We start from the raw sequence: 13,196 nt of genomic DNA, 5'->3' as shown, positions 1-13,196 counted from the left end.
AAAAAAAAAATTAATAGAATGTTTTCCGAGGTGTTTTTGCAATTACAGCTGATCCTAATTAAATTATTTTAAAGGCAGGGTAGGTGATTTGTTTCCAAAACATTTTTTGTTATGCTGTTTGAAAGTCTCTTCACATTCTGATAGCAATTACCAAGTTAAGTGGTCTAAATATTAGGGATGTTATTGTATTATCAATATTGTGGTATTGCGATAGCAAAACTGTCTCGATATCATCGTGGTCACATGACAATATGAAACAATAGGTCTTAAAAAGGTAATAAAAAGTGTAGTTTTTTAAATATATTTAAACTACTTATTCTAACATACAAGGTCTTTAAATGTGTGTTTTGGGCCATTATGCTTTGGCAGAGTATCTGTTAAACAAACTACAACCGAAAGCACAATATGGCCTAATCCCTTCATCAAGTCTGTTTTCGCTGTGCAATTAAAAGCAAAGCGCACACTTCATTCAGGCGATCAACCCGTGATCCGGTGTTTTCCGTGCCTCAGAATGGCTCAGTTCACAGGGAATGCAGTGAACTTGTTTATTGCACATTCTGTGAGTTTAACGCGAGTTTGGGAACGTAACGACCACCAGTTATGCTTTATTTTCACAAAAGATGATAACAGCATTTCCCTAGAATTGTAATGAGATGCGTTTTTGTAAGCCTGTTTTCACTGAAGTTGGAGTTTTCCTTCAAAATAAAAGCTCTACTGTCGTTTCCGTCAAAATAAAAACTTAAAAGTGCTGTATAAATTGGTGACAGCTAGCAGTTTTACTGACACATGTGCGTGGTCATATGTTTTGGAGGAGGCGTGGCTTTGGAGAGTGATTTACAGCGAGGGTGGGATCTTATGCTTTCAAACCTAGCTTAGTATTGCAAGCTTTTCCGAAATTGCTTACCCTACCATTAATTGTCTGAGAACAACTTAAAATAAATATATAATATAATATTATATATCCATAAAAACAGGTGTCCTACACTTTTAGAAAAATGGTACACAAATATTAACTTTTTAAAGCATTTGTTAATATTTGTTAATACAATTGTAGTTTTAACATTTTAGTTAATAAAAATACATTTGTGTTAATAGATACATCTTTTGATTTTAATCATGTATTTAAATTAACATTAAGATTAATAAATGCTCTAGATGTATTGCTCACTGTTTAATCATTTTAACTGCATTACTAATATTGACCAATGAAACATTGTAAATTGTTACCGAAACTTTAATAAAATTTTCAAAACTACTAACAAATAAAAGATTTTTAAGCAGGAAATTGGAAAAAAAAACTGCTTATGCTATCTTTCTTTCTTGTGCTACAAATTTTGTTATCTAATGAAATAACATCCACACAGTCTGTTCTGGAGTTGCAAAGCCCCTCTAACATTATTTAAAAGCTCTTCAAACATCTGTCAAGTGCTTTCTGTTTGTCACGCTCGACACTCAGCATCTGCTGTAAGGTCAGATATTTGTTCATCATTGGTACACTGAGATGAGGGTTTTCTTGAATGAAAACCCTCCCAACTGATTAATGGTTTGCTAAATGACTGACCTCCCACTTTTCCCTCAAATCTTACCTAAATACCTGGATGCCAAAGTGGAGCCACCTGTCATTCCTGGCGCTTGTGGTCGTCTAAATGAGCAAACAGAGGAGCTGTAGGGAATGTAATTAAGTTTTCTGGCGAGTGGTCCCCTAGGCGGGATGTGGGTTACAGAGTGCTGAACACCTGCTCATGAAAGCTGCTAACTAACTTGTTGAGTTTGGGCCGCCTCGCATCACAACAACTGTTTGAGCCTCTGAAATATGAGGAACGGTTATAATCAAATGCTAAAACACATGGGATCAATCAGGCCTATTCATTTAATTGGAGCTAAAGTGTCTGTTGTCAGCAGGGTCCAGAATTACCACTTGCCAAGCGCAGAATGAAAGTAAAATTCTGTATTGGCTATTAAGTGAATTAAAACTGGTTGCCAGTAATATAATTCATAACTTCAACATAATATAAAATTTAAATCAAATTATAATAATGATAGTCTGACCCTCACTGATGTAAGCAGCATGTAATTCAAATGAAAGACAAACAAACCGCCTACCTTTTAAGTCAACGGAAAATTTTGAGTTCATCTACAATGCCTGATTTTTTTTTTTCCATGACACACTTGGAATATTTCTCACATTAATCCAGCTAGACAAAAATATCAGGAACAAAGCCACTATGTGTCTTGACATTTGTGACAGGTGCAGTTTCATTGAGAGACAGATACTGACTCATCTCATATTATTCTATGAAAAACAGCTCAATAAGTCCAGCGTCAAAAGAGACTTAAATATATATATATTTTTAATAAGAAATAATGCAAAATATAGTTTCTTAGCAGTTAAGGAATATTTATGTTTGGGAATTTCTCAATTTGCTCACCATTGGCAGTTGGGTTGTATAGTGAACCTACTTTGCTACATAAACCATATAGCGTCTATACAACCCATCTGACTGCATTGGCCCAAGGATGTTTTTTTTATGGGACGTTTAGACGCTTCACAGCAGAGGTGAAACTTAACCACTGCTATCATGATGCAATCAGAAAGTGTATAAAGTCCCCAAAACAGAATTGATTTCCTCACTCAGAAGGAATAAGAATTTATTGGCTTGGTTATTTTCTAAATGTCGGAATCTGATTCCACTCTATATCATTTTAGGGTTGTGCTAAACAAATCAATATCACTTCACGTAGGCCTCTGATAATGTTGTCTGCCTTAGATTGGTTATGACCTGTACTCATTTATCTCCCCTTGAAAATTATGACATAAAACCATTCATAGCCTTTTCTATAGATGAAAGAAAGGATCCTTGTTTTTGCAAATAAACATTTGCCTAAGAAAAGAGGATGCTGATATGGCACATTTAAGTTGTTACTATTACTCCACAATGGCTCTTTTTCAGGCTTTAGTGTAGTGGAACAAGCGAGGGCCAGTGCATTAAGTTCCTGATGGGTTAAGCATTTGTAAACAGTGTTTAATTCAATAAACACACTGAATGAACTGTCCACACACACCGTCATTGGGGGAAAAAAAAGTCTTGGAGGCAAAAATTCAATTTTCCTGCTTCAGTTACTCCCTGTAATTCAACTAAAACGACTTGTGTGTATTGAGCAAGATAAAACCATTTTTCCTGAGCCGTGTGCCATTTAAAACTACGAATCACAAAACAACTTTTATAATCCTGACTGTGTGAAATAGGAATTTTGGGCAGGATATATTAAAGTGCTTGTCCCTTTGTTAGGCTGTTGCTGTCACAGACACAAATCATGGTTTGCTTGCTATCGTTTTAAAAGTGGTATTAGGGAGAATCTGATTGGACAAAAATGTAAGACTATATTTTTATATATAAATTAAAAAACATAATATAAAATAAGTAAAAAACACACACACAAAGGCTTCTGAATAAATTTAGAATCTTTTAGCTTAGAATAGAATAACAATTTTTTTCTCTCAAATCTTAAAGCCTTTTTTTGAGGTTCTGACTAAATGTTATTTACTTTCGTCTATTTAAAAACGCAATAAGCAAAAAGCAGGAAATATGTGAGTGAAAATATGCAAATATGTACAGAAAAAATTAAGATGGTGACCTACTTAAAGAAAAAAACATTAGAGTGATGACTAAACTGAAGAAAAAGACTAAACATTACTTATATGTATAAAATGATAGTTCTTAGTTTTATTCATTTAAACACATGCACCCCCCACACATTTTTTCCTCTTTAGTCCATTGTATATATATTTAATAGACGAAACCTTCAAATGGTGTTTAATCTATCCCTGATGAGATTTTAAACTGCGTGATCCATCTTTTCTTATGTTTCTAAGATTAATAAACATTCCACATAAATTTTCCTATGGTAATATCACAACTCGAAACCCTGTGGGATAAAAAGCAAACACATAATAACAAAAATAAATGAAAAAATTTTTTTTGACTACATTACCTCCCCAATGAACAGTTGAGCAAAGTGATTTATTCTCGCTCTTTTCATACAGCTCCGAAACGGGTTTTACATGTTTCTTCTTTTCAACAAGGCAAACAACAATCTCCAATAAAGCGTTGGGATTGGATTTCACTGAGAGCCCCTGTGAGATGCTGTGATTAGATAAGCTCTGTGTATGGAGGCTAAAGGGAAGTGAGTTAGGAGCAGTGCAGTTATTTGCTGTGTGTTCCCAGATGCCCACAGACGGAGGGATATTGGAATCATGTCCACTGGATCACAGGCTCAGTCCTTCTGGGCCTGAGATTCCTCACAGTTCTGGGAATCAAAGTCAGCATTCTATACCGACACATGAGGCCAAAAAATGAGGAAAACTATACAACGCTCCAGAGATATTTGTGCAAGATTTCACATTTCTTGAAGTAATTATTCCAAGTTATTAAGTGATGCTGCAGTAATGTGTTAATGAGCATTACTGCAGCAAGCACAGCATAATAATGGAAAAACTAGCTAATTTTCCATTGTCTTTATGCTAGTGCATGCTTTATGATAGACTACTATGTACTTCAAATGAACAATTTTATCCAACCACAGGTTCGTGTATCCATAAAGGACAAGATATTAAATTCTTCAAGGTCTGCTTCTTTGGTTAAACATTGATGTTAAACATTCTTTTTAAAATAGATGGATCGATAGATAGATAAATGTTTGCTTTAATGCTTGATATTGCAGTTAAATGTCCAAATATACTTGGCTTCATGACATTTTAATTTGAATTGTTATTTACTTTATATTAACATTTCACTTCAAAAATTCATGCTTTTGTCAGCATATTAGTTTTTGTTGTGGTATCAAAGGCTTCTAAATATAGAATGGAAATAATTAAGGAGGGAAAAAGAAAATAATAAAAGATAAATGAATCTTTCCTCTCTGGATGTGGACTGTATGCCAAAAACAAACCAGCTGCCGCTTTTGGGACGACTATAACATTTTTGCTAGATCCATCCCAAGTATTTTTTTCTATGGATTCAGTTCAAAAGCCTTGCACTGTTTTTCTTTCGTTGGGTGTTTAACTGCAATAGAATTGCCAGAATGATCCATCCAGCTTAGCAGTTAGAAAATATATTTTTATGAATATATTTGTAGAAAACATGATATATTTTCTTCAAGATTTTTTGAGGACTAGACGGTTAAAAAGAAAAGCATTTATTTCAAATAAAATGAACATAAATGTCTTGGGTAACACTTCAGTATAGGGACCAATTCTCACTATTAACTAGTTGCTTCTTAGCATGCCTATTAATAATACAATGGTTTGTTAATAGCGAGAATTGGACCTTAAAATAAAGTGTGACCATGTCTTAACTGTCACTTTTGATCAATTTAATGCATCCTTGGTCAATAAAAGTATCTTAATGGTAGGTTTGAATGGTAGTATATCACAGTTTTCATAAAACTATTAAGCAGCACAATTGTGATAACATTGATAATAATAAGAAATGTTTCTTGATTACCAAATCAGCATATTAGATGATTTCTGAAGGATGATGTGACACTGAACACCTGAGTAATGATGCTGAAAATTCAGCATGTGCCAGCTCAAAAGAAAATTACATCTTAAAATATATACAAAAACATTAAAATCTGAATTGTTCCAAACATTTGGCTGCAGGTTTTGGCTAAAGACTTTGAAGTATTGAATACGGACCTTGTATATTCTTATCATTTACTTGAACCAACTTATTTAAATATTTAAATCTACATCAGAAATGAACCTTTGTGACATATTTAATTTTAACTTCAATATTTTAATCATGCATGGCATAATTAGCCCAGACTCTATGAAACATGTACTCATCTTTAGCGTTTGGAGAGTGATTAACCTTTTGGATAAGTTTGCCTGCCAGTCAGGGCGCTGCGCTCATCAAGGTAAATGTGAACACCCATCATTTGCGGTTCATTAAGTCCACGCGTTCAGCCAAACCCAGACGCTTCTGACAACTCAAATAACTTGCAGCACTCCTACAGAAAAAGTTTAGGTCTCTCTTGTTTCAGTGGTGCAGAAAACAGAACCATATAACATTAGTTTACATCAGATTACAATACGCTATAAAAAACTGAGTAGACATGTTATTTCCAGCAGTTACAATGCAAAATCTGCAAAGGAACCAACGCAGTCTACTTAGCATTCTTTGCAGACACTCACATGTTTTGCAACACAATATTTGCTTCTCTCCCACAAAACCATTCCATAGGTGCCAGGGTGTATTAACCTCCTGCATTACGCAGGATAAACCACACCGGATTTACACTTATTTTCTCACAGTGTGGAAGTAGACTTTGAGACTTGATAAGCAAGCTCTGCGGGCATCCTGCACATTTCAAACAGGAGCAGCAAATATAACACTCTGTAGCAAAATTAAAATAAGACTAGGGATGCGAGAACAACCAAATAGGATCTAAATACTAAATAAGTCCTGTTAGCATTATTGTGGGGTCTAATAATAGCGACAATGCTATTTACAGTATAAAAAAGCAATCTGAAAAGCCAGGCAAGCAAGATTTAATTGAAACCACAGGACTTGGAATACATTTTTTATGGATTGTTTTCCAAAGCTGCAAATGAAATTCATTTTATGGTGTGGACCAATAATAACACTCTGGGCTCTCAGCCATAACCATAAATAAGCTACACGACATTTGAAAGAATAAATATGAAAAAAATATTAACTTTTTTTTCTGTAGGCATTTTCTGATGTCTAATCACAAAGGAAGCAAACAAATTAGCAGAACTTACTTTCTCTAGTTTACCATATTACCTTGGTTAATCAAATCTAAATGGGTTTTTAAGTTGACAGTGTGGATGGAAATCAAATGAAGACTTGTACCCTGCAGTCAGGCTAACTGCATAGCGCTGAAATATTAGCAATTTCCTGTAATTGCAGAAACCTGGCAGTGAATTACTCTCAGTGTGAGACGCTTCGGCGAGGGACTGGACTTCCCTCTGAGAGGCGTTTATGAAGTTGAAGGCGTCCAATTTGATATTTCAAACTGTCAAACAATATCGAGTTAAAGATGGTTTACAATTTAATGTGAAATCTCAGGTGGCTTTCCATCAGATAAAGGTGCAATATATAATTTTTTTTTGGGATGCTACAATGCTTAAATTTTGGGTTTTAATCAAAGAAATCTATGTTGATTCGCTCAAGCAATGTTAAGACTGCATCTCTGTGGCACTATTCTGACCAGCAAAAGTAACTCAACCAGTGGCATGAGTTGGGGGCATGGCTATCTTTTTATTTAATTTTTTTATCTATATATATTTGGGCTAAATCTGTTTCAAAGTCGTTATTTCATTTGATTATGCTAGTGGTACCAAAATGACATCCTTTACACTTAGACTGGCAAACATCGAAAATACAAGCCCTACCTTGTTTACGGAGGTGTTTTCTTTATGAGGTGATATTAAATTTATAGTATTCATTCACTATTTTTGTAACGGAGGCAGTGCGACACCTTTAAGCTTCACCTTAGACAATAAGGTTTTTGAAAAAACAATTGTCTGGCTCATTGATGCTTCGCAAAAAGAAATGCGTCAAGCGCCGCAGCTGTCAACTCTGTCACTTTAGCTGCAAGTTCAGATGAAGATATTTAGTGACAAAAATAAAAATGCTTTTCTATGGAATCAAGGAAATGCTTGCAAAAATGTGAAACGAGGGGTCAGATTAAGCTTTATAACTTGCATATCTACCAGGAATGAGTAAATGCTACTGTAAACAGTTGAGTCTCTTGAGGTTTCTGATGTACTGCTTTGCTGCAGAACTGTAAGCCATATAACTTATTAAATCTCAAGATCCAGGGTGCCCTATTTTTGTTGGCAGCTTCAATAAACAAATCAGTGCATTCCCACTCGGGCTCTGTATGTGCACCAGAATACCCCACCCTTAATTTCCAACACAGTCACAAACCCATCAGAACTCCATGTGCAATGAAAGGACAGACAGTACATGCAGTATTTTATTAAAAAGACCAGGAAGTGGAGCTGAATAATTGATGTGAAGATTATAAACACCTTTCTTTTTTAAATAAATAAATAAACATATCACATATGTTTAAAAAAAGGTGAAAATGAACTCCAACACCTTAGATTACGTGTATAACAGATTTAAATCACTCAGGAGATGCCAACCTGCCAAAGAAGTTTGACTGATAATCACTAGGTATTTGCAAATGTATACATATTTTCATAATATTTTTAGTCACACGGTTGTCTGAATTCCTATTTGACTAGTCGGTCTGAATAAGTCTGTTTAATTAGGCCACTTTACTATTGCATTCTCTACTCAGATGCATTTCTTTATGGGACAGTTCACCCTAAAATAAAAGGAATAATTAATGTTGTTCCAAGTATGACTGTGTGGAACATAAAAGATAATAATTCTTTTGATGAGTCGAGGAGTTTTTTTTTTTGGTAAACGAAACGGCAAGATTCTTCAAAATATCTTCTTTTGTGTTCCACATAAAAAGAATATATATATGACTGAATTTTCATTAAAGGGTGAACAACTGTACTGTATCCTTTTAAGGGACATTCACATTGGATGCATTCTTACAGTTGTTGGTGTGCAATCACATGGAACAGAATACAGTATTCTTCATTGCTAAAGCTAAAGTTTTAAATTTGACATTTCATCTTTAAAATGCACTTATTGCATGAAGCAACAATATGAGAGGCAACACAATGCCAAGTAAAGGCAGATAAGAGTAATTGGCTGTATCAGTGTGTAGACTAACATTTAAAAATTACCTTTTTTATTGTGCAAAACTATCATAAACAGTGTTTTCACATCTGTAGCAATGTTAATGTTGCAGTGGCGCTACACAGGGAATTAATTTAGAGATGCACATTCACATTACGGTGTAACATTTTATGATAAGGTCCCATTAGTTCAAGTTATTTAATGTATTACCTAACATTAACAATGAACAATACATTTGTAACAGTATTTATTAATCTAATAACAGTATATATTAATCAAGTGCATTAAATAATACAGACAGATACAACCTTTGATTTTAATAATGCTGAAATTAACATTAAGCAAGACTAATAATGTTTTACAAGTATTTTTCATTGTTAATGTAACTAATGTTAACAAATGGAACCTTAGTTTCAGCACGTTAAAAACTCTCTATGACAAACTGTTTCTCTAAATGCATCCCCTTCAATGCACGACTGCAAAAAATATTATAGCTAAAGCCAACATTAGAAAATAAAAATCTACATAAACTAATCAAGCGCACTAATCCAGTAGTTGAGGGCGACTAGTACTACTACTACTGCAATTGATGTTTTGTGATCTTCATGAATATTTTGTTAGCGGCATTCTGCATGTAGATTTTCTTCATAAACCTAATAGAGTCTGAAAAGAAGAGGTGTGGAGGAAGAGCATATGTCCTATGAAAGCATAACATTAACACTCGATTCCCTTAAAAATCTCATTTAGCCATCAGTTAGCAATGCTTTCCAGCTTAAACGGGTTGTGAATCCAAAGTGATTTCTGCAATAAAACACACTAACAATATACACCATCACACAGCTGAAGCACTTCCCAAGATTAATGAACGCTGCCGTCTTCAGGAAACCGAGAAACACACACAAATGTAACATCTCTGTAATGTGGCTCTAAGCATGTAGGGTACAATAGCATACGTGAAATGTCTATATTGAAATAAATGACATTCTGCGCATATTCCTATTAAGAATATTCTGTGTCTGACCTTTTAGCTTACCTTTATCTCTATGAAAAGAGGTATAAGTGGGAATATACTCTTGAATATAAACTAATTTATAAAAATGAAAGACTCTGTATTCTCATTAACACGAAACAAAGCACTTCAAATGATATTTAGTAATATCGGAAAAGAAGAGAAAGGACTGACAACCTTTCATGGAGGTAAAAGCTTATTTGGATAATTGAAAGTTTCTTTAAAGAAGTGCTATATTAGAGATGAGACAGTTGCAGGCATAGAAACCCAATTCAGGGACCATTTAAAGAGCTCTACGGATGTCAGCTCAATAATGCTCCGGTCTCTGCAAAAGACTCACTGTCAGACAGTCCAGAAATGTCCTGTAATCAGCCCTGACACCCATTTAAAGGCCAGAGGAAGAGAGAGTTGGTGAATAGAGGAAAGATATAAGGTCTTAGTAAATCATAAGAGCTTAGTAAATCATAATGTAATGTAAAATAATTGGACAGAATCATTTAGGAATAAGTAGAACATAGAATTGATCTCGCATTTAATCTGTCTTGTTGTTATTTGATTAAACAGGTCTTTGTCATGTAAGTGAATAAAGCAGTGCTGGCATACGCTGTTGTTAAACCCTGTTAGAGCTCCGGGAGCTCGTATTTATTTGCCATTGAGCATTTGGTTTCATGCTGTACATAATTATTTATGGTATCAAAGCAGAGACTCTGCCTCAAGCTGAAGCTAAGACATTAAAACTTACATATTTCACACACTTAGAGAGCATAGATAGTGATGACTTGTGAATGTGAATATCCAATTATTGTTGCAGGCCCAAAAATAAATAAATAAACAAAACAATTTATTTTTACATCCACTTTCTGGATAATTAAATTTATTATATATGTTACTTGTTATAATTTCATCTGCCTTAAATTTTAGCTCACATCTTTTATGTTTTGTTTTTTAATTAAAATTTTACGAGTAGTTGTTGGATTTCATTACACTTATAAAATATTTTATATCTCAATTTAATTATATACACACTCTGTTAGAAATATTTTTAAATGTCTTTTTGTAAAGCTTGAGATCTTGTTTACTGAAATTACTATTATAATTCCTTTATATAAATGTGTAAATATAATTACAGTTATTATTATCAGAGTGCATGACCAAAGCAGAATTACAATGCTTTAAAGTGAGTACAAGAAATGGTGCATAAAAAGTGTATATCATACAGAAATAACCACATCCACATTCATGAATATGTAAAGAAAAAATGTAATTCTCTTACCTTTAATTTGAGAGAGTAGCAGAAATCATAGCAGGACACCACATGAAAGAAAAGAAGAGAGAGAGAGAAAAATACTGAATAAAATCTCAATGTTAAGCTATATAGAAAGTAAATAAATGATACATTTAAACACTCAATCCTTTTTTTTTTAAAGTTCAAAACTATTTTCACAGGCATCTGATTTATCACTGTTAAAAATGGTCAAATTAAACATCAGGTAACAGTAAACACCAATGTTTACCCTTTTTCAAATGTGTCACCTTACAAAGGTTACTAAATTAAACATGAAATCAAATGAAGGTGGATGCATGAGCCTGTATTAATAAGAAAAAATGTAAACACCTTACAGCACAGTAACAGTCTCATGAGAAGTATTCTATTGCACTCTTGTTTCTAAGACACGAACGAGATCAAATGGGACGATTTAATTAATGCACAGAATTATTAAATATGTTATTATAAATGGTAAGATCTTCTGTGTTCACCCAACCCTTGAAGCAACTAGGAAAAAAAGTGTATGCAGAAGTGTCTGTATGCCTCTATATGGAAAAGTGAAAATTAGAGGTCTTTTTCCACAAGTCTGTCTAAATATGCATTTCAACAAATGCTTCTTGGGCTGTTGAAGGTGTTATTTGTTTCAGCTGATGTAGCGTTTTTGTGCTGTGCTGTGTTTCCTAAATGGGTCATCCAAAAGAGAAGAGGGGAGGAGCATGGCATCGTCTTCTCCCCCGCCCACTCTGTTCTCTCTCTTTCTTTCTCTCTTCTGATATATAGAGCTAATTAGGCATCCCAGCTTAACTTCTCCTCAGAGTCTTCTGTGTACTGCCTCGCTCATCTCTATCTAGCTCAGTCATGAATAATTACTCTTTTTCTGGGATCTCCAGCCCTGCTAGTCGGCAGGGGCGGAGACGCAGCCAATGAGCTTACTGAGTTTCTTAAAAAATCTCCTTCCTCTCTCTGCAGTGAAGCTGTGAGTTTTGATCATGTCATTTTAACACACACACACAATGTCCATCTAACAGGTCTTTTGTTCACTTCCAGCGTCAACCTAAAAATGTATGTCTCGCTTTGAACGCCACTCTTAAAGAGCTGTTTAGACTGTGACGCTGTCTCTGCTGTCAAAACAAGCCTGGGATGCCAAACGTCTTAAAGTAGCGAGGCTTCAGCCAGAACAGGTTGTTCATAGTGGTTTGCAGGTCGGCCCCCGCTGTTTTTCAGAGAACAGAGTTGTCAGCACAACGTTGCCTTTTTTGTTCTCATGGGACACATTGCTGTCCAGTGCTGTTCACCATCAACATATTTACCTGATTTCCACAGCAAAAGCTATCTGAGGCGCAGTCTAATTTGATTTGGAATCAGACACATAGGGATGAAACCAAATCTGAAAGTTCTTTAAATTCAGCTTTTGTTTTTGAAAACACTGGCTAATTTCTCTTAATATTTAAATTGCATTACATTTTTCTGGTGGTCCTTGTTGGGGAGTAACTAGTTACATGTAACAGAATTACGTAATTTAATCTAATCTGTTGCAGTTACTGAGTAAAAAGGTAAAAATGTATTTTAAGGTTTTCTTGTTACACGTTACATGTACTTACTGTTATAATAGCAATACACTATGCATAATTACATGGAAGTAACCCTAAACCAAACCTTAACCATTTAGTAAGTACATGTAGTTAATTAATACTACTCAGTACTTAAATGTATAATTACACTGTAACAGGGACACCTAAAAATAAAGTGTAACCAGAAAAAAATGTGCAAGTAAATTACATGTACTTACGGTGGCCGAGAGAGCTCAATGCGCTGCAACTTCAGAAAACACATGCAAATAGAAAAAGCACCAGCAAATTAAGAATACATCTTCATCATTTTGACAGCAGGTGCTGCAAATGCTCACAACACAAACAAATAAAGAAACGCACCGCAAATGCTCACAACCAAATAAAGAATTTTATTTGCAGCGCGTTTCTTTGTTTGGTTGTGTTGTGAGTATTTGCAGCACGTGTGTTGTCAAATTGACGAAGTTGTTTTCTTAATTTGCAGGCGTTTTTTCTAGTTGCAGTGCGATTCTTTATTTGGTTGTGTTGCGAGCATTTGCAGCGCCTGCGGTGTAAAATTGAGGAAGTTGTTTTCTTAATTTGCAGGTGTTTTTTTCTATTTG

At 34.5% G+C, this 13,196-nt stretch overlaps 1 protein-coding gene across 1 annotated transcript in view; it reads right to left on the bottom strand.

Moving 5' to 3' along the window:
- LOC306856314 (neurexin-2-like) overlaps positions 1-13,196 on the bottom strand; it is a gene marked incomplete at both ends in the record, with an annotated part of 392,379 nt that overhangs the window by 63,116 nt on the left and 316,067 nt on the right. The window lies entirely within an intron of this gene.

This window comes from Barbus barbus (assembly GCF_936440315.1).
Source record: "Barbus barbus genome assembly, chromosome: 36".
NCBI lineage: Eukaryota > Metazoa > Chordata > Actinopteri > Cypriniformes > Cyprinidae > Barbus > Barbus barbus.
The sequence above is the reverse complement of the archived record's forward strand: the minus strand, read 5'-3'. Positions and strand labels throughout refer to the sequence as shown.